General features: G+C 40.6%; 1 protein-coding gene across 1 annotated transcript in view; it reads right to left on the reverse strand.

The window, feature by feature from the left end:
* Window positions 1-18801, reverse strand: part of Fgf2 (fibroblast growth factor 2) — an 89964-nt gene that overhangs the window by 16714 nt on the left and 54449 nt on the right. The gene's annotated exons all lie outside the window — the stretch shown is intronic.

Below are 18801 nucleotides of genomic sequence, written 5' to 3' on the forward strand. Positions count from 1 at the left end.
ACACACACACACACACACAAACACATACACACCTCCAAGCAAGGTGCTAATCTAGTGTGCAAGTCAGCAATGTGGGAAAGGAGCTGGGCACATGTCACTTGAACCTAGCTAGAGAAGACAGGATGGAGAACCTTTAACATGCCTCTCCCTTTCACACCTATGGCACACAGAGGACAGAGGAGGGATAAGATGGAGAACAATTTCCCATGCCTAAACATTTTTAAAAGTCACATTTGGCCAATTTTTCCAAACAAAAGGCATTCCAGTTTTCACTGGTATATTTTGAGCTCTCTTTCCCTGATTTCCTCACATCCATTTCTACCTTATCTTTCAGTATTCTGATACATTTCTCATTCCTTATGGAGGGATTTTATGTTTAGTTCTTTTTATAACTATCTTGTGGAAACCTAACAGGCTCACACAAGGTATGTTTATACAGTGTGACCTGTCACACTGCATATAGGAATCAGATTGCAGGAAAAGAAAAGTGCATTAGTTTATTATGATAATGTGATTTGGACAAATAATTACCTAATTAATTGAAAATAAAATGAAATTAAACGTTTCTATTTTGCTATATGGATTTGCATTCATCTGCCAGAATGACTTTCCCCAAACTGTATAAGTGATGAGGTCAAATAAATGTAGTGAATTCTTAGTGAAGTCAATGGAATTCATCACTTTTCCCATCACCACAACAAAATACTCAAAAGAAGCAACTTAAGAGAAGAACACTTTCTTTTGGCTCAGGTTTTTAGAGGGTCCAGTCTCTTCTGGCAGGGAAGGCATGGTGGAGCAGTTCAGGGAGCAGGCGCCAACACTCCTCCCATCTTGGATTTTGAAATAATTACTACAACTGTTAGAGATGCCTATGTCACAGTAATTATGTTAAGCTACTTTTTCCTTCCAGGAAATCATTATGTAGACATAATATATGAGATTAGATTTAAAATATTTTGGCAATACAAATATTTTTATGAAGTATCAAGATTGATATGTTTCAATATTATTTGAAACACGAATTTCACAATTCTATTCTCAGTTTTTGTTTTCAAGAGAGGGTCTCCCTGTAGCCTCAGCTAGCCTTGAACACACTATATAGACCAGGCTGGACTCAATCTCACAGAAATATGCCTGCCTCTGCCTCCCCAGTGCTGGGATTAAAGGCATGTGCTGCCACACCTATCTTATTATCAGTATTTCTTCTTTTTTTAAAAGAAAAGTACCCTTTTATTGAGAGGTATTACAAGTATATCTACAATATTCAATTGTTAAAAGTATATTATCAGTATTTTTATGAACATTTGAGAATTTACATAGAAAAATAAGATCTTAGAGTTTTTTAAAATTTGTTTTTATTAATTTTTTATTATTTTTATTGTATTTCATACAGAATATCTCAAACAATCTGAATCATCTTTATAGCCCCATCCCCACCAGCACCCTCACACAGCCCTCCCCACTGGAACCCATATACTCTGCCCTGGGTGTTAAGGCCCACTGTGTCAAGTCAGTGTCTCCAGACATTCCCCAGTACAAGTCCATCCACCTGCGGTTTAGTCAGAGCCCTCTCATCTTCTATCTAAACACCTATCATTTTTCTTTTTTCTTTTTTTTTAACAGAGCATAGGGTGTGGGGTTATTTACAGAGGACTAGATGCCCTCCATTTACAGCTGCACTGGAAAGTCCACACTCAAATATAGATCCTGAAACTTCCCGACAGCCACAGAAAATGGAGAGAGGTGCCTCCTAGCATTCTCAGCTTATATATCCTTAGCCCCTCCCCCGCATGCTACTAAGGTTGACTGATTGGGTGGGAGAGGTAACTGACTCCCCTCTAGACTCCTTGATGAGCGTGGGAAGGAGGTGTGACTACAGCTTGCTGGCATACTGGGCAGAGTACACTTCCAGTTAACACTCCACCCCTTCTTCCAGCTCTTACATTCTGTCAACCTCTTCCACAAAAGTCCCTGAGCCTTAGGGGGGTGGTAGGTGTGGGATGATCTTCCTCCTATTGTGGCAAGGTACTGAACTTTCAGGTCTCTGCATCTTCAGTTTTCCATGGACTGTTGGCCCATTTCAGTGAAATTCCATCTACTATAAAGACACAAACAGCAAGAAGCAAGAACATCTAAACAGTGGCTGCTATAACAACTTAACCTATGGGTGTAAACACAAATGCTTGGACAATAGCAGGTGCATCACATCCATTTAACAAAACAATTGCAGGGGCTGGAGAGATGGCTCAGCAGTTAAGAACACTGTTCTTGTAGAAGACCTGGGTTCAAATCCCAGCACCCACATGGCAGCTAACAACTATCTGTAACTCCAGTTCCAGGGTATCTGACGGTCTCTTCTGTCCCCCACAGGCATTGCATGACACGGATGCACTTACCTACATGCAGGCAATACATGTGTACACATAAAATTAAAATAAATAATAAATAAAATATTTTTAAAAAAAAAACAATTGCAGTGGCTCCCCACTGGGGCCTATGTTCTCCACTGCCACAGGAGGTTGGTCTGGTCTATAGTACCAGATGTGTACTCCGCCCCTAGGAGCAGGCATTTAATCAAATCGAAAATTTGCTGGTTGAACATACACTAGATGCCTCACTATTGCACCAGCAGGAACATCTTGTTTGGTATGCTGACAGTGCAACACGTGGGGCACATCATAGAGCAGAATTATAGGGGATGATTTTCTCCCAATCATCTGCATATTGCCTTTTGGCACCATGAAAGCCACCCATGGCAGGGAGTTTCCAGCTAGTCCAAGCTTGATTTCTCCCTCTCCAGGAGTCACATCAAGCAGTACCTTCAGCAGTAGGGTCCCTCTGTTCTCTTCTGGTGTACAACAACATTGTTGACAATGGCCTTTATTGTTTTGGGGACCTCCAGAGAGCCGCAGGCCAACAGCTCATGGCGGGGGGCGGGGCAACCAACCTCTGGCACTGGGATTTTCATTTAACAACCATATTTCTTCTAGAAGGGCTTTGTTCTATCCCCATAGGGTTCCTTCTGTGCTTGAGGCTTTATTTTATTTTATTTTATTTTATTAAACTGTTTATCTGGGGAATTTTTTCCCCTTTATTCCCAGACTTTTTTGTATAGCCATCCTTCCCCCTCTCATCCTTTAACTACCCGCTTTTTACATATTTCTCCCATAGTAACACATTTATCCAACTATTCTTTTCTCTCAGGTTCCTTCTTTCCTTCTTTTCCTGTTTTCCTTCTTACCTTCCTGTTTGCCTTCCATATTCTTGGTTGCCACAGATGCATCAGGATATGCACTCATTTATAAGGATTTGGTGCTAGGATCCAGAAATGAGGGAGAACATACATCTTTTGCTTTTCTGAGTCTGTGTTACTTCACTTAATACAACAGTTTTTACATCCACCCACTTACCTGCAAATTTCATTATTTTATCTTTCTTTACTGGTGAAGAGAACTCCATTGTGTAAATATACCACATTTTTGTTAACCACTCGTCAGTTGAGTGGTGCTTAGGTTGCTTCCATCTCTTAGCTATTGTGAAAAGAGCAGCAACAAATATGGCTGTACAAGTGTCTCTACAACAGAATGAGTCCTTTGGGTATATGCCATGGAGTGGTATAACAGGATCATATGGTAGGTTTATTTTTAGTTTATTAAGAGTTCTCCACACTGTTTTCCATAGGGGTTGCACGAATTTGCAATCCCACCAGCAGTGAATGAGCATTTGCCTTTCTCCATATCCTTGCCAGCATTTGGTATCATTTGTTCTCTTGACTAACCAGTCTGACTGGGGAAAGGTGAAGCCTTAAGGTGGTTTTTAGTTGCATTTCTCTAATTCTAATGCTGTTGAACACTTTTAAAGATGTTTCTTAGACATCTTTATTTCTTCCTTTGAGAGCTCTCTGTTCAGATCTTTAGCACAATCTTTTAATTGAGTCATTTGCTTTCTTGCTTTTTTGTTTTTTGAGTTCTTTATATACTGTCAGATGTGTCACTGGTGAAGATTTGTTCCCACTTTTCTTCACTTTTTTGATTGTTTCTTTTGCTGTCCAGAAGCTTTTTAGTTTAATGAGGTCCCACTTGTTGATTGTTGACCTTAATTCCTGAGCAACTGCTGTCCAATTTAGAAAATCCTTTCCTACACCTATATCTTGTAAGTTACTGCCAATATTTTCTTCTAATTGTTTCAGAGTTTCCAGTTTCACATTGAGATCTTTGATCAATTTGGAGCTGACTTTTGTGCAAGGTGAAAGATAAGGATCTAGTTTCATTCTACAGGTGGAGACCCAGTTTTGCCAGCATCATTTGTTGAAGATTCTGTTTTTCCTCCATTGTGTGTTCTTGGCACATATCAAGATTGTCACCTGATGTTTGACAATATCAGGTGGCTGAAATTGCGTGTACTCGGGTTCGGGATTTCAATGATGTTCCATTGATCTAAGTGTCTATTTTTGTGCCAATACTATGCTACTTTTATCACTATAGCGCTGTAGTATACTTCGAAATTTGGTATAGTAATCCCCCCAGCATTGCTCATTGTGCTCAGGGTTGCTTTGGCTATCTAGGGTCTTATGTGCTTCCATACGAATTTAAGGATTTTTTTTTTTTTAATTTTGTGAAGTATGTCATGGGGTTTTTGATTGGGATTGCACTGAATGTACATACTGCTTTTGGTAGAATGGTCATTTTCACAATATTAATTCTTCCAATCCATGAGCATGGGAGGTCCTTCCATCTCCTGGTGTCTTCCTCAATTGCTTTCGTTAAAGATTTAAATTTTTCATTGTAGAGATCTTTGATGTCTTTGGTCAGGTTTATTACAAGATTTTCTTTTTTTTGAGTCTATTGTGAATAGGAGGATTTCCCTGTACTTTCTCCAATTGCTTGTTATTGGTATATAGAAAGGCTACTGAGTTTTGTAGATTGATTTTATAACCTGCCACTGTACTGAAAGTGTTGATCAGTTCTAGGAGTTTTCTGGTGGAAGTTTTTGGATCTCTTAGGTATAATATCATATCATCCACAAAAGCTAACAGTTTGACCTCTTCTTTTCCAATTAGTACTCCTTTAATTTCCTTCTCTTATTGCTCTATCAAGAGTTTCAAGCACTATATTGAAAACGAGTGGATATAGTGGACATCCTTGTCTGGTTCCTGATGCTAATGGGAATGCGTCCAGATTTTTTCCATTTAGAATGATGTTGGATGTGGGTTTGTTGTATATAGCTTTAATTATGTTGAGGTATGTTCCCTCCAGTCCAGTTCCCTTTAGAACGTTCATTGTGAATGCTTGCTGAATTTTGTCAAAGGCTTTTTTCTGCATCTGTTGAGATGACGATGTGTTTTTTTCTTTGAGTCCATTTATATAATTGATGTTTATTGACTTGTGTATATTGAACCATCCCTTCATCTCTGGAATAAAGCCTACTTGATCATGTTGAATCGTCTTTTTGAGGTGCATCTGTATGTGGTTTCAAGTATTCTGTTGAGATTTTTTTTTTTTTATCTATCTACATTAAGGATATGGGTCTATAGTTTTCCTTTTTGGTTGTGTCTTTACCTGGTTTTGGTGTTAGAGTGATGCTCCTTCATAGAAAGAATTTGGGAGTTCTCCCTCTGCTTCTAGAATTTTGAATAACTTAAATAGTATTGATTGGAGGTCTTTAAATATCTGGTAGAATTCGGCTGTAAATCCATCTGGGCCTGTGCTTTTTTTACTCAGGAGGCATTGTATTACTGTTTTGATTTAATTGTATGTTATGGATCTGTTTAAACTGTTGATCTCTTCTTGGTTTAACTTTGGTGGTTCCCATGATTTCAGATATTCATCCATTTCTTTTTCCAATTTAGCAGGGTATAGGTTTTTAAAGTATTTCCTTATAATGTTCTGGATCTTTTGGGTGTCTGTTGTGATGTTTCCCCTTTCCCCTTTGATTTTGTTGATTTGGATTTGCTCTTTCTTTTGGTTAACTGGGCTAAGGGTCTGTCTATCTTGTTTAGCTTTTTAAAGAACCAACTCTTAGATTCATTGATTCTTTTATAGTTTTTTTTGTTCCAATTTCATTAATTTCTACTTTGAATTTTGTTATTTTTTCTATTCTGCTGGGTTTGGGTTTCATTTGTTCTTGCCTTTTCAGCATCTTGAGTTGCAGTCTTAGGTCATTTATTTGGGCTCTTTCTAATTTTTTAATGTAGGCACTTAGAGCTATAAACTTCCCTCTTATGACTGCTTTTAAAGTGTCCCAGAGGTTTTATTGTGTTGTATTGTCCTTTTTGTTGAATATCAGGAATTCTTTTATTTTTTTTCTTAATTTCTCCTTTGACCCATTCATTGTTTAGGAGTGTGTTGCTTAACTGCCATGAATTCATGTAGTGACTAGGGCTTCTTCCATGTTGATTTTTAGGTTTATTGCATTATGGTCTGATAGAATGCATGGAATTATTTCAATTTTTTTTGTATTTGTTGAGGTTTGCTTTGTGGCCCAGTATGTGCTCGATTTTTGAGAAAGTTCCATGGGGTGCTGAATAGAAAGTGTATTCTTTGGTGCTTGGGTGGAATAGCCAGAAGATGTCTGTTAGGTCCATTTGATGTATGGTAGCACTAAATTTAAATTCAGATGTCTCCCTTTTTATTCTTTATCCAGTTGACCTGTCTAATGCAGACAGTGGGGTATTGAAGTGCCCTACTATTATTGAGTTGTAGTTAATCTGTCTCTTAAAGTCCTGTAGTGTTGTATTTATGAATTTGTGTGTACCAGAGTTTGGTGCATATATGCTCAGGACTGTAATATCTTCTTGGTTAATTGTTTCTTTAATCAGAATGAAGTGACCCTCTTTTTTTTTTTTGGTGTTTTTGAGACAGGGTCTCCCTGTAGTCCCAGCTGTCCTGGAACTCACTAGGTAGACCAGGCTGGCCTTGAACTCACAAAGATCCACCTGCCTCTGCCTCCCAAGTGCTGGGATTAAAGGTGTGCACCACCATGTCCAGCTGAAGTGACCCTCTTTATCTCTTCTGATTAGTTTTAGTTTGAAATCCATTTTGTCAGATATTAGAATTGCAACTCTTGATTGTTTCTTAGCGCCATTTGCTTGGAATATTCTTTTCCATCCTTTCACCTTAAAGTAGTGCCTGTCCTCAAAGGTGAGATTTATTTATTTATTTTTTTTGCAGACAACAAAAATTGTATTTTGTTTCTTAATCCATTCAACTAGCCTATGTCTTTTGACTGGGGAGTTCAGTCCATTGATACTTAAAAGTTATTATTGAAAGGTGTGTATTGGTTGCCATCATTCTGATTGCTGTTTGTGTTCTTAAATTATTTGTTTCCTCAATTATACCTTTATTTTCTTTCGTTGTCCCTGGGGTATAGTTTTTCCTTTCTCTGTTCTTTGTGTTGCTTTAAGTATTCGGGGAAATACCCTTGTCCAGGCTCTTCTGGCTTTTGTAGTTTGCATTGATAATTTAGCTGTAATTCTGATGGGCTTTCCTTTATATGTGACTTGTTGTTTTTCTTTTGCTGCTTTCAGTATTCTCTCTTTGCTCTGTACATTTAGTGTTTTTGCTGTGATATGACATGGGGAGTTTCTTTTCTGGTCCTGTCTGTTTGGTGTTCTATGTGCTTCTTGTATTTGTCTGGGCATGTCTTTCCTTAATTCTGGAAAGTTCTCTTCTACAGTCCTGTTCAAGATCTGGTCCATACCGTTAACCTGAGATTCCTTCCTAACCTGAAATTTTTCTCTTTCCTCTATGCCATTATATGCAGATTTGGTCTTTGCATGGTGTCCTACATCTCCTGCCTATTCCATTCCTGTGGGTTTTTTAATTTTAATTTTTCATCATCTTTGCTTGAGTGGTCCAATTCTTCAACTTTATCCTCCAATGTTGTTATCTGTTTTCCATTTCATTCATTCTAGTGGTGAGGCTTTCCCCTGTTGTTTCAAGTTGGCTTATGGAGTTTTCACTTCCTTCTTCATTTCAGCCTGAGTTTTCCTCAATGTTTCTATCTCTTTTTTTAAAATTCATTCAGAAGTTTATCACTATTTTCTTTTAGTTCTTTGATTTGTTTGTGTGTTCTTTAAATTCATTGAATTCCTTGATCATGTTTATGACTGTTCTTTTAAATTCTGTGTCCTGGGTTATCTCTAGGGGTTCTCCTTCTACAAGACTGATGGAGTTTGGTGGGACATAGTGTTCTGGCTTTTCATTTTATTATTTTTTCATTGTGATTTTGGCATGTGAATTTCTTTTGTTGTTTGTGATTCTGGTATGAAAATTAAGTTGAAATTTGCTTCTGTTTGTATTATTGGTGTGCCTTGGTCATTTTCTTATTGGTTATGTAAAGCTGGTTGGTCTGGGTTCTAGGTTCTCTCAGGTTTTATTTTGGAGGAGGGAACTGATGGCTTGAGAGCAGCTACTCAGGAGCTCCCAAAGAAGCCCAAGTCAGGTTCTAGTCAGTACACTCAGGCTTCCTTTGAACCCCTATTAGCAGGTACTCAGGGCACAATTTGGGAAGGACCCTACAGGGAGGACCAATTTTGGGACTCTCAGGCAGCCTGCTGAGTTCTCAGCCCCTATGCCAGAGGGAGGCCAGAACAGGCACTCTTAAGTGGTCTGCTGAGATCTCAGCCCCTACACTGATGGAAGTCAGAACAGGCCCTGTCTGCTAAGGTCTCAGCATTATCCTACCATAGGGTAGAGGTCTGCCCTGGGGCTGTGGGAGGGGCCTCACATAATCCCAGTTAGGGGGTTGGGTAAGGCTCAATTTGGGGAAGCTCACCACCACAAGGAGGCCAGATCCAATCGCTCTCAAGCAGTCTGCTGAGTTCTCCAAGATCCTAGAGTTTGACATATTATTTATGGTTCTTCTTTGTGGACCAGTCACCCCTCGACTTCAGAGAGCACAGCCTCAGCTATGCCTACATTTAACCAGGCAAAACTATTCCAGGGAAATTTAAAAGACCATACAAGGTCAGAAAGATGGCTCAGTGGTTAAGAGCACAGGTTGTTCTTGCAGAGGACTGGGGGGGAGGTTGATGGCTCAGTGGTTAAGAGCACTAGTTACTCTTACAGAGGACTGGGGAGGAGGCAGCTTACAATCATCTGTAACTATAGTTCCAGGGGATCTGGTGCCTGTTTCTGTCCCCCACAAGCATCAGGCACACACTGTGTGCTTACAAACATGCATGCAAAAATACTCATACACATAAAATGAAAATAAATAAATCTTAAAAAGATAAAGTAGAGATAATACAAAGTAAAGAGAAAATAATCAAAACCTAGAACCAAAACAAAGACAGGCATAAAGTCTTTTCACAACATTACTGGGAAAAGCAAAAAGAGCTAGACTGCTGTAATGACTTTGCCAGTCTTGAAGGGGCCACCAATGGAAGCATGAGGGCCTCTCTAACTCCCATGCTGTGTACATAGCTATTGACAGGGATGAACAGCCTGTCACTTGTCTGCTTTCTGCCCCTCCTCAGCAGGCTGTTCCTCAATCCCAGCTCTCTCTTCCTAAATGTACATTTCCAGTCCCACAGTCTGTGGTATCGATGTGTGGCCAAATCAGTGTTGGTCTCAAGGCAAATGTCATCATTCATGTTTACTTATCTCTCTTCACAGATCTCTCAGGTGTCTGTGCCTGGAAGTTGTCAATTATTTATCCATTAAACAGTGGACATTAATTATAGAGGCTTAAAATTAACCAGAGTTAGATAAGTCATAAAAACACAGATTTTTTTTTTAAAGAACCCATCAGAGCTGAGATCCACTGAAATCTAAATGCACTAAATTCCCTATACAGATGGTATCCTCCCAAAGAGCCATGTTCATCCTTGACAAGAGGAGAAATCTCCCTACAGAAGAGGATATGGAGAAGCCATCAGAATGGTTAGCAAACTAAGTAGCTGCTAGTAACCAGGAATCTGACTCTGAGGAGCAGCAGCTCCTCACCCGTCAGGTCTCTCTCACAGTGCCTGGCAAGCACCCAGCTACCACACATTAAAGACCAGGGACAAAGTATAAGGCTCAAGGTCCAACAAGGATGGGGACAGGACAGCAGAAGTAATCCCTTTAAGGAACATCACCAGATGCAAGTCAGGTGTCAATCAAAGTAAGGATATCTCCCCATCAACAGCTGGCAGGTAGACCATAAGGTAAAATTCAACTCAATAAGGCAAGAAAAGAGACCCAGAAAGACAATGAACAGAGGTGATAATTAGAAAAATACAAGATGGTAATTTAAACCTATGTAATAACACAGAATGTAATTGTTTAACACTGTGCTGAAAAAAAAAAGTTGTCAGCAAGATTTAAGTCAATGATGTTTTCAAGAAAAGCATTTAAAGTACAAAAACATAGACAAGATAAAAGTGAAAATGTAGGAGAAAGATGTGAAATGTAATGTATTCAGTAACACGAGAAAGGCATGGCTACAATAACATGAGGCAAGCAAGTCAAGAAGAGACGACCAGGTCATCCCACAATAGCAAGAGGCCAGACTCACCACAAAGACATACTCATCATAAATGGATAGCATAGGGCAGGACTCTAAAATATTTGAATCAGAAACTGATGAAAGACAATGAACTCATCATACTGTGAAAGATGCAAATGATATTATAAATAAGCTTGACCCGGGCAACTTTTCTTTTAGATCAGGCAGACACCACATAAGACAGCTTTATCCTGTTAACACCACAGTCATTTCAATATGATGTGAAAAATATTACCTCCCCCCACCCTCCATCACAGTAAGTCATCTCTGCTGATTTGCTCACTGGACTTGGAAGGTTCAAATTAACAGATTCCACTTAAGAAACTATTTTTTTAAAGTCAGTATGATTTTCAATAACAATTAAGGGCTAGGGAGATGCTCTAGGTGAAAGTGCTTGCCTTGATAAACAAGAACTTGAGTCTGACCTCAGAACCCATGTGCTCATAATCTAAGCACTGGGGAGGCAGAGGCAGGTGGATCCCTGGGGCTCATTGGTTGGCTAGCCTTCTTTACCAGGCAAGTTCCAGGCCAGTGAGAAACCCCATGTCAAAAAGAGTAGACAGATCCTGAGGAACGATACCCAATGATGTCCCCTAACTTCCACATGCCTGTGCACAGGCATGCACATACACACACAATAATAATAACTATAATATCTGGAGCCACTGTCCTAAACTGTTGGTATTCCTGTTTTTTTATTTGATTTGTAACACCCTTACTTGAGATATGCAACTCACTCATTTAAAGTATCCATATATGTAATTCAGTAGATTTTGGTATAGTCACAGTTGCACAACCATCACAATAATTATACAAAATTTCCATCACTCCACACCCTTCATGTCACCAACACCATCATCTATTACCATAAACAAACACTCATGTATTTCTGCTCTCTATAATTTGACTCTTCTGGATATTTCATATAAGTTGAATTCCTTAAATGTCATCTTTTGTGATTGGCCTCTTTGACTTAGAATGTTTTCTAAATTCATTCATGTTGTGGCATGATTAGTACTTCATTCCCATTCATTGTTCAATATGTAATTCATTGTAAATTACATTGATTTGTTTGCTTGTTTATCCATTAATTTTGAAGATAGGGTCTCAAGTAGCCCAAATTGGCCTCAGACTTGCAGAGAATGACTTTGAATTCCTGGTCCTCCCACTTCTGCCTCTCAAGTGCTGGAATCATAGGCATGCTTTGCCACCTGTTTATGTGGTACTGTAGATGGAACCTAGGGCTCTGTGTGTGCTAGGCATGAACTCTACCTACTGTACTGCATCTCCATGCCCCAAATATTTCATTTTATAAACCACATTTGATCTATCCATTTATCTGCTGGAGGACATTGGGTTGTTTCTAGTTTTGGTCACTTAAACAATGCTATTGTGAACATTCATGTATAAGAGTTTGTGAAGATATACACTGTCATTTCTTTTGGGCATCTATCTAGGAACAGAATTATTAGGTCATATGGTAGAGATACTAAATCATTTGAGGAATTGTCACTGCTCTATTTTACATTCCTACTAGCAGAGCACAACAGCAACAATCCTCCATATCGAGGTCAATACTTGTCACACCCTGTTTGGGGTTTGTTTTTTTAATTATAGCTATCCTACCTGCATGAAATAGTATCTCATTGTGGGTATAATATTCACTTCCCCTATGGGTGATGAGGCTGATCATCTCGTTATCTCATGTGCCTTCTGACCTCATCTATTTATCTTCTGCAGAGAAATGTCTAGTCAGATTCCAGGATTTTTTTTTTTTTTGGACTTTTTGAGACAGGGTCTCCCTGTAGCCCCAGTGGGCCTGGAACTAAGTAGACCAGGCTGGTCTTGATCTCACAGAACTCTGCCTGCCTCTGCCTCCCAAGGGCTGGGATTAAAGGCATGTACCACTATACTCAGCATCCAGGATAATTTTTTTAAAGGTCTAGCCAGGCATGGTGGCACATGCCTTTAATCCCAGCACTTGGGAGGCAGAGGCAGGCAGATCTCTGAGAGTTCAGGCCAGCTTGGTCTACACAGTGAGTTCCAGGCCAGCTGGGGCTACAGGGAGACCCTGTCTCAAAAAGACCCAAAAAAGGTCTATTTTCTTTTTAATGATGTATATATGTGTATGTTTATGTAGGTTTGTACATGTGAGTGCAGTGCCCACAGAGGTCAGAAGAGGATGTCAGCTCCCCTGTAATTAGAGTTGCAGGAACTTGTAGGCTACCCAACATGGTGTTAGGAACTTAACTCAGGTCTTCTAAAAGAGTAGTAAGTGCTCACTGCTGACCCACCTCTCCAGTCCTTAGAATCATTTTTTAATTAAGTTTTTAAATTACTGAGTTGTAAGAGTTCTTATGAGTTGCAAATATTCTCTCTGTTCTTTGGCTGTCTTTGTTTGGGGTTTTGTTTTTATGGATTTGAGGGGGGGTATTTTGTTTAATTTTTGAGACAGGATTTCCCTGTGGGCCAAGCTAGCCTGGAACTTGGTATGTGTATGTAAACCAGGCCAGCCTCAATTTGAGAGAGATTCACCTGCCTTTGCCTTCCAAATGCTGGAATTAAAGGGGTGGGCAACCACACCCAGCTCTTTTCATTTTCTTGATGCTGTCCTTTTAACTGTCCATTCTTAATTTCTATGAATTCTGATTTATCAATACTATTCTTTTGCTGTCCTAGTTTGCTCCTCCACTGCTGTGACAAAACATTCTGATCAATATCAACTTGGGTTGGAAAGGGTTCATTCATCTTATATCTCCTCTGTCACAGTTCATCAGGGAGCCCAAGACAGGAACTCAGGGCAGGAACCTGGAGACAGGAGCTGAAGAACAGGCCATGGAGGAACGCTGCTTACTGGCTTGCTCTGTGGCTCCTGCTTAGACTGCTTCCTTTGCAACACAGGCCCACCTGCCCAGAGGTGAGGGGGGGGGCACCACCAACAGTGGGCTGGGCCCTTCCACATCACTCAACAATTAAGAAGATGCCCCACAGACATAGTCACAGGCCAGTAGAATGGAGACAATTCCCTAGTTGAGGCTCCTTCAATCCAGGTGTGTCAAGTTGACACTAAAGTTATCCAGCACAATTGATCCCTTATCAATTTGACACAGAAACACATCACTGTTAAACCATAGCCTTTCCAATTCTTGTCCCCAATATATGATGTAAATATCACAACATAAGACAGTACAGCCTTAAAACCCCCACAGTCCACAAAAAAATCCAAACAGTTAAAAATCCATAGTCTCCTTTAAAAGTCTCTTAACTGTGAGATTTTGTAAAATCCAAAACAAGTACCATCTTATTTCAAAGGGAAGAATTGGGCACACCTAAACAAAACCAAAGTCCAGCAAAGTAGCTCAAGGCTGGAAATCTGGGATTCACTCACGATCTTCTGGGCTCCAAAGGGTTCTGACAGCTCCACTTCTTTGACTCTGACATCCACAGCACACACAACTCATCTCACAGACCCAGGCCAGCTCCATTCCACACCTACTGCTGTCCTTGGTTGTCATCCCACAGTCCTGTCATCCCCCAAAAGCTGGGATCTCCACTGAAACTGAGGTAACACCTTCACCAATGGCCTCTTCTTGTCTCTTGGGCTGCAAAGCCTCTGATTCTCTCCATGACCCCTTCAATCCTGGGATCTTCACTGCAACTGAAGTTGCACTTTCACCTATGGCCTTTCCTGGCCTCTCAGGATGGCAAGCCTCAGCTACTTTCTGTGACTCCTTCATGCTTTCAATACCAGAACCATGCAGGAGACTCTTACACATTACCAAGTCCTGCTTCCAGCTTAAGATGGAGCCTCAGGCCCCCTCTCAACCACAGCTTCTGTGTGCAGACCCTGAGGAAATACTTCCCAGAAACAGTGATGCTGGTCTCTTGTTACTTACAGCTGATTTTCAGCCCCAGATAACCAGCATCAATTGTCCCAGTAAAGCAAAGTTTTTACTTCAGGTTCTGGTCTTTTCTTAATCACAGTTGATTCTTCAATCCCAGCCAACCAGAACCCATAGATTCTCAATTCAAATTATCATACAAACAGCCCTGATAGTCTCTGCTTCCCTTTGAAGCTTCACAAGCCACGCCTCCATTGTTCACAGCTCTTTCAGCATAACTGTTCCAAATGCCATAGCAATGAACTCTAAGCACTCAGTGGCTTTTCCTGCACAAAGTTCTGAATGCTTCCACAATCCTCCTAAAAACACCAAGGTCAGGTTTTTCACAGCAATTCCCCACTCACTGGTACCAATTTCTCTTGTAGTTTGTTCCTCCACTGCTGTGACAAAACACTATGACCAATACCAACTTGGAGGAGAAAGGGTTTATTCACCTTACATCTCCCCTGTCACAGTTTATCAGGGAGCCCAAGACAGGAACTCAGGGCAGGAACCTGGAGGCAGGTGCTGAAGCACAGGCCATGGAGGAATGCTGCTTACTGGCTTGCTCTGTGCCCCCTGCTCAGCCTACTTTCTTATGCAACACAGGCCCACCTGCCCAGGGGTGGCACCACCCACAGTGGGCTGGGCCCTCCCACATCACTCAACAAGAAGATGTCCCTCAGACATGGTCACAGACCAGTCCAACAGAGGCAATTCCCCAATTGTGGCACCCTCAACCCAGGTGTGTCAAGTTGACACTAAAGCTACCCAGCACACTGTGTTGGGGAGTCATATCTAACAGACTTGCCTGATCCAAGGTCATTAAGATTCACACCTATGCTTTCTGCAAAGAGTTTTGATTTCAGTTCATCCTTTTCATCCTTTCATCAGGATGTCTCTTACATCATATGAGGATGCAGCTTCATTCTCTGCTTTGTGAATCTACATGAACCAACATGTACAGATCACCACATACAACATGCGTGGTCTGCATTCTCTGTAACAGCACATGGACCATGGCAAGAGTAAATGATATGCAAACCATAAAGCATGTCTGAATATACTTAAGAAATCATAAAGTATTAAGTGAGACATTAGTAACCATAAGATATGTAGAAAATTCCCCAATTATTTGGAAATTGTATACCATTTCTAAATAAAATACATAAAAGAGTAATAACAAGGGAAATTAGAAGATACTTCTAACTGTATTATAATAAAATTCAGAATATTAGTCATGGGGGTTCATAGCTGTAATACTAGCATTTGGAAGGCTAATGCTAGAAGACTGCCACAAGTTCAAGACCAGCTGGGGCTATGTAATGAGTTCCAAACAGGCCTATGATATACTGTGAGACCCTGTCTCAAAAACAAACAAGCAAAACAAAACAAAAACTGAGAATTCTTACAGAGAAAGTTATAGTTTTAAACATATAAGTAAAAATTATGAAAGTTTAGCTTAGATTAGGGTAAAAAGGAGTATATGAAACTCTAATAGCAAAGAGAATACTTAGTGTGGTGGTTTGAATGAAAATATCCCCCATTGGCTCCAAGTTTTTGGACATTTTGCCCCCAGTTGGTGGTGCTGTTTTGGGAGGTCTTAGAAGGCGTGGCTATCCTGGAGGAAGCATGTCACTGGGGGTGGGCTTAGGGAGTTCTTAAGCCTTGCCAGATCTCAAGTTGCTCTCTTGCTTCCTGTGCCTGCTTGAAAATGTAGAGCCTAGCTTTTGCTTCTGCTCCAGCCACCTCCAGCCACCATGTCTCCCTGTCGTGATGGATTGTAATGCCCCTGGATCTGTAAGCTCAAATAAACTCTTCCTTTTATAAGTTGTTTGGTCAGTGTTTCTACCACAGCAACAGAAAATAACTAATATAGTAATTGGTACAAGAGCGTGGGCTGTTGGTTGTGAAGAATGTGACCATGTGGGGTTTTGGAGAAATGTGGAAGACTTTGGAAGTTTTGGCTAGAAAAGTGGTTGATTGCTGTAAGCAGAGCTTAACAGGACATTCTAGTAGGTGCCTGGAAGAAAACAGTTTTGAGAACAATGTAGTTCCAGAGGGAAATAAGGACTTGAGCAACAACTGGGATATTTTGGCAAAGCGTCTGGCTGGAGTCTACCCACAGCCAAAAAAGCTTGCCTAAGGCTAAGTTGAAAAGCAATGGACTAATTTCTCCAGAAGATAAAATTTCAAGACTTCCAAACATAGAAATGGTGGTGTGGCTATTAATGATGAATATTATGTAGATCTACAGTGAAAAAGAGCAAATGGGGCAGAAGAAATAGAGAATGTGCAGTTTGGATTGAAAAAGAGCACTAGGAAGATGAATGTTGGAGCTGAGGCATGTGCTAGAGAGGATCCTGTTGATAAGGATATTAAAGTGACAAAGGAGAAGCCTAAAGATTTGCACTTAAACAATGGAGAGAGTGCTTCCAGGGCAAGAACACACCCAGCTAAGTCTCCAACTTGTGAAAGGAAAAAGCTCGAGGGGCCACTGAAAAGAAAAGCTTCTAAAAAGGATAAAGCAGGCTGGGGTCCATCCCAAACTTGCAATCAAACTTGGCAGTGTCCTTCACCTGGTGCTGGCTTTACAGGCACAAAAGATGCAAGAGTGAAGGGGTTATCAGTTCTTCCTATGTGGTTTCAGAGAGCTGCTGAGGCCAGGCAGCATGCAGCAGGGCTTCCTCTGCATAAAGAAGGCCCTGTTAGGCCATTTTGTAAAGCTGTGAAGGTGAAGTCTGGTTGTCAATGGAGACTCCAATAAGACATTCATGATGCCAGAGCTATGAGGCATCTGCCAAGAAGACCTGCAAACAGGGAGTGGTACCAGCCCAAGAGAGAGATGTATGTTGCATGCAGTAAAACTGGAAAGGCTGAGCCATCTAAGCCTTTTGGAAGTAAAGTCCCAGAAGTCAGACATAGAGCTATTGGATTTGGTGTTTGCCTTGCTAGTTTTCAGTCTTGTTTTGGTCTGGTATTTCCTCACTCTGCCTTTACTCCTCCCTTTGGGAATGGTAATGTGTATTCAGTTCCACTGTATGTTAGGAGTATGTAATTTGTCTTTTGATTTTACAGGGGCTTACAGTTAAGTGATTTCCCTGAGTTTCATAAGAGACTTTGGGTTGTGGACTTTTGAGTAGTATTGAGACTGGTAAAGACTATGGGGACTTTTAAGGTTGGACTAAATGCATTTTGCATTTTATAAGGTCATGAGCCTATGGGGGCCAGGGGGTGGAATGTGGTGGTTTGAATGAAAATGTCCCCCATAGGCTCCAAGTATTTGGACATTTTGCCACCAGTTGGTGGTACTGTTTTGGGAAGTCTTAGAAGGTGTGGCTATCCTGGAAGAAGCACATCACTGGGGGAGGGCTTAGAGAGTTCTTAAGCCTTACCGGATCTCTAGTCCCTCTCTTGTTTCCTGTGTCCGCTTGAAGATGTGACTGCTTAGCTTCCACTTCTCCTCCAGCCACCTCTGCTGCCATGCCTCCCTGCCAAGATAGACTGTAATATCCCTGAAACTGTAAACTCAAATAAACTCTTCCTTCTATAAGTTGCTTTGGTCAATATTTCTATCACAGCAACAGAAAAGTAACTAATACATTTAGTATGCAAAAATGAGACTCTTGACTATATACAGATTAGGAGAAATTAATCCCCAAGAGTGATAGATAGGAATGTTGGGAGAGAGCGAGTGCGGATGGAGGAAGGCACCGAGGCACAGATAGAATTCTCAGCGGGATACAGATTTATTTTGCACGGGGCACCTTTCCCTCAGGGAAGGGAAAGATGTCAGCCCACGGGTTGTGAGCTGGGACTTTATATATGGGGGCTTTAGGGTGTAGAAGGGGGGAATGTTTGGGGGAGAAATCAGGGAGGGGGAAGCAGGAAAAGCAGGTAGGATTAAGGTCTGGAAGTGTTTACTTTTTCCCTCTTAAGATAAGAGAAAAACAGCTTCTAAAATCTCTGGTTATCAGGTAGAATCTGCTTATCCTATCTTTGGAGGTCAGAGGAAAGGCAGGCTGCTTCTCAGCAGAGTTTGTTTCCCTTGACTTCAAAGGTCAAGGTGCTTATCAGCTAAGTTCCCTTTTTCGGGCTCCAAAGTCTGTAGGTCCCTGTTGGGGAGGGGGGAAGCTGCTGCTGTTTGGAACCCTAACAAAGAGTAAATAATTATCTCAGAATAATGAAACAAAAATATTTTACTTCCATGTATTTTTACATATTTAAAAATTTATTCCTTGATGAAATGTGTGACTTTTGCTTATGTTCCATTACACAAGAACACAACAACTTAGCATTGTTAGAACTTCAAAACAACCTAGAATAAAATCCAAGTGTGCAACATATTAAAAATACATTCAGGAGTTCTAAGGTACTGTTGTGTCACATGTTCCTAGGGAGAACAAATTTCTACTCACCCCAGTTATGC

This window comes from Nannospalax galili, unplaced genomic scaffold (genome assembly GCF_000622305.1).
Source record: "Nannospalax galili isolate Female #2095 unplaced genomic scaffold, S.galili_v1.0 scaffold64, whole genome shotgun sequence".
Lineage (NCBI taxonomy): Eukaryota > Metazoa > Chordata > Mammalia > Rodentia > Spalacidae > Nannospalax > Nannospalax galili.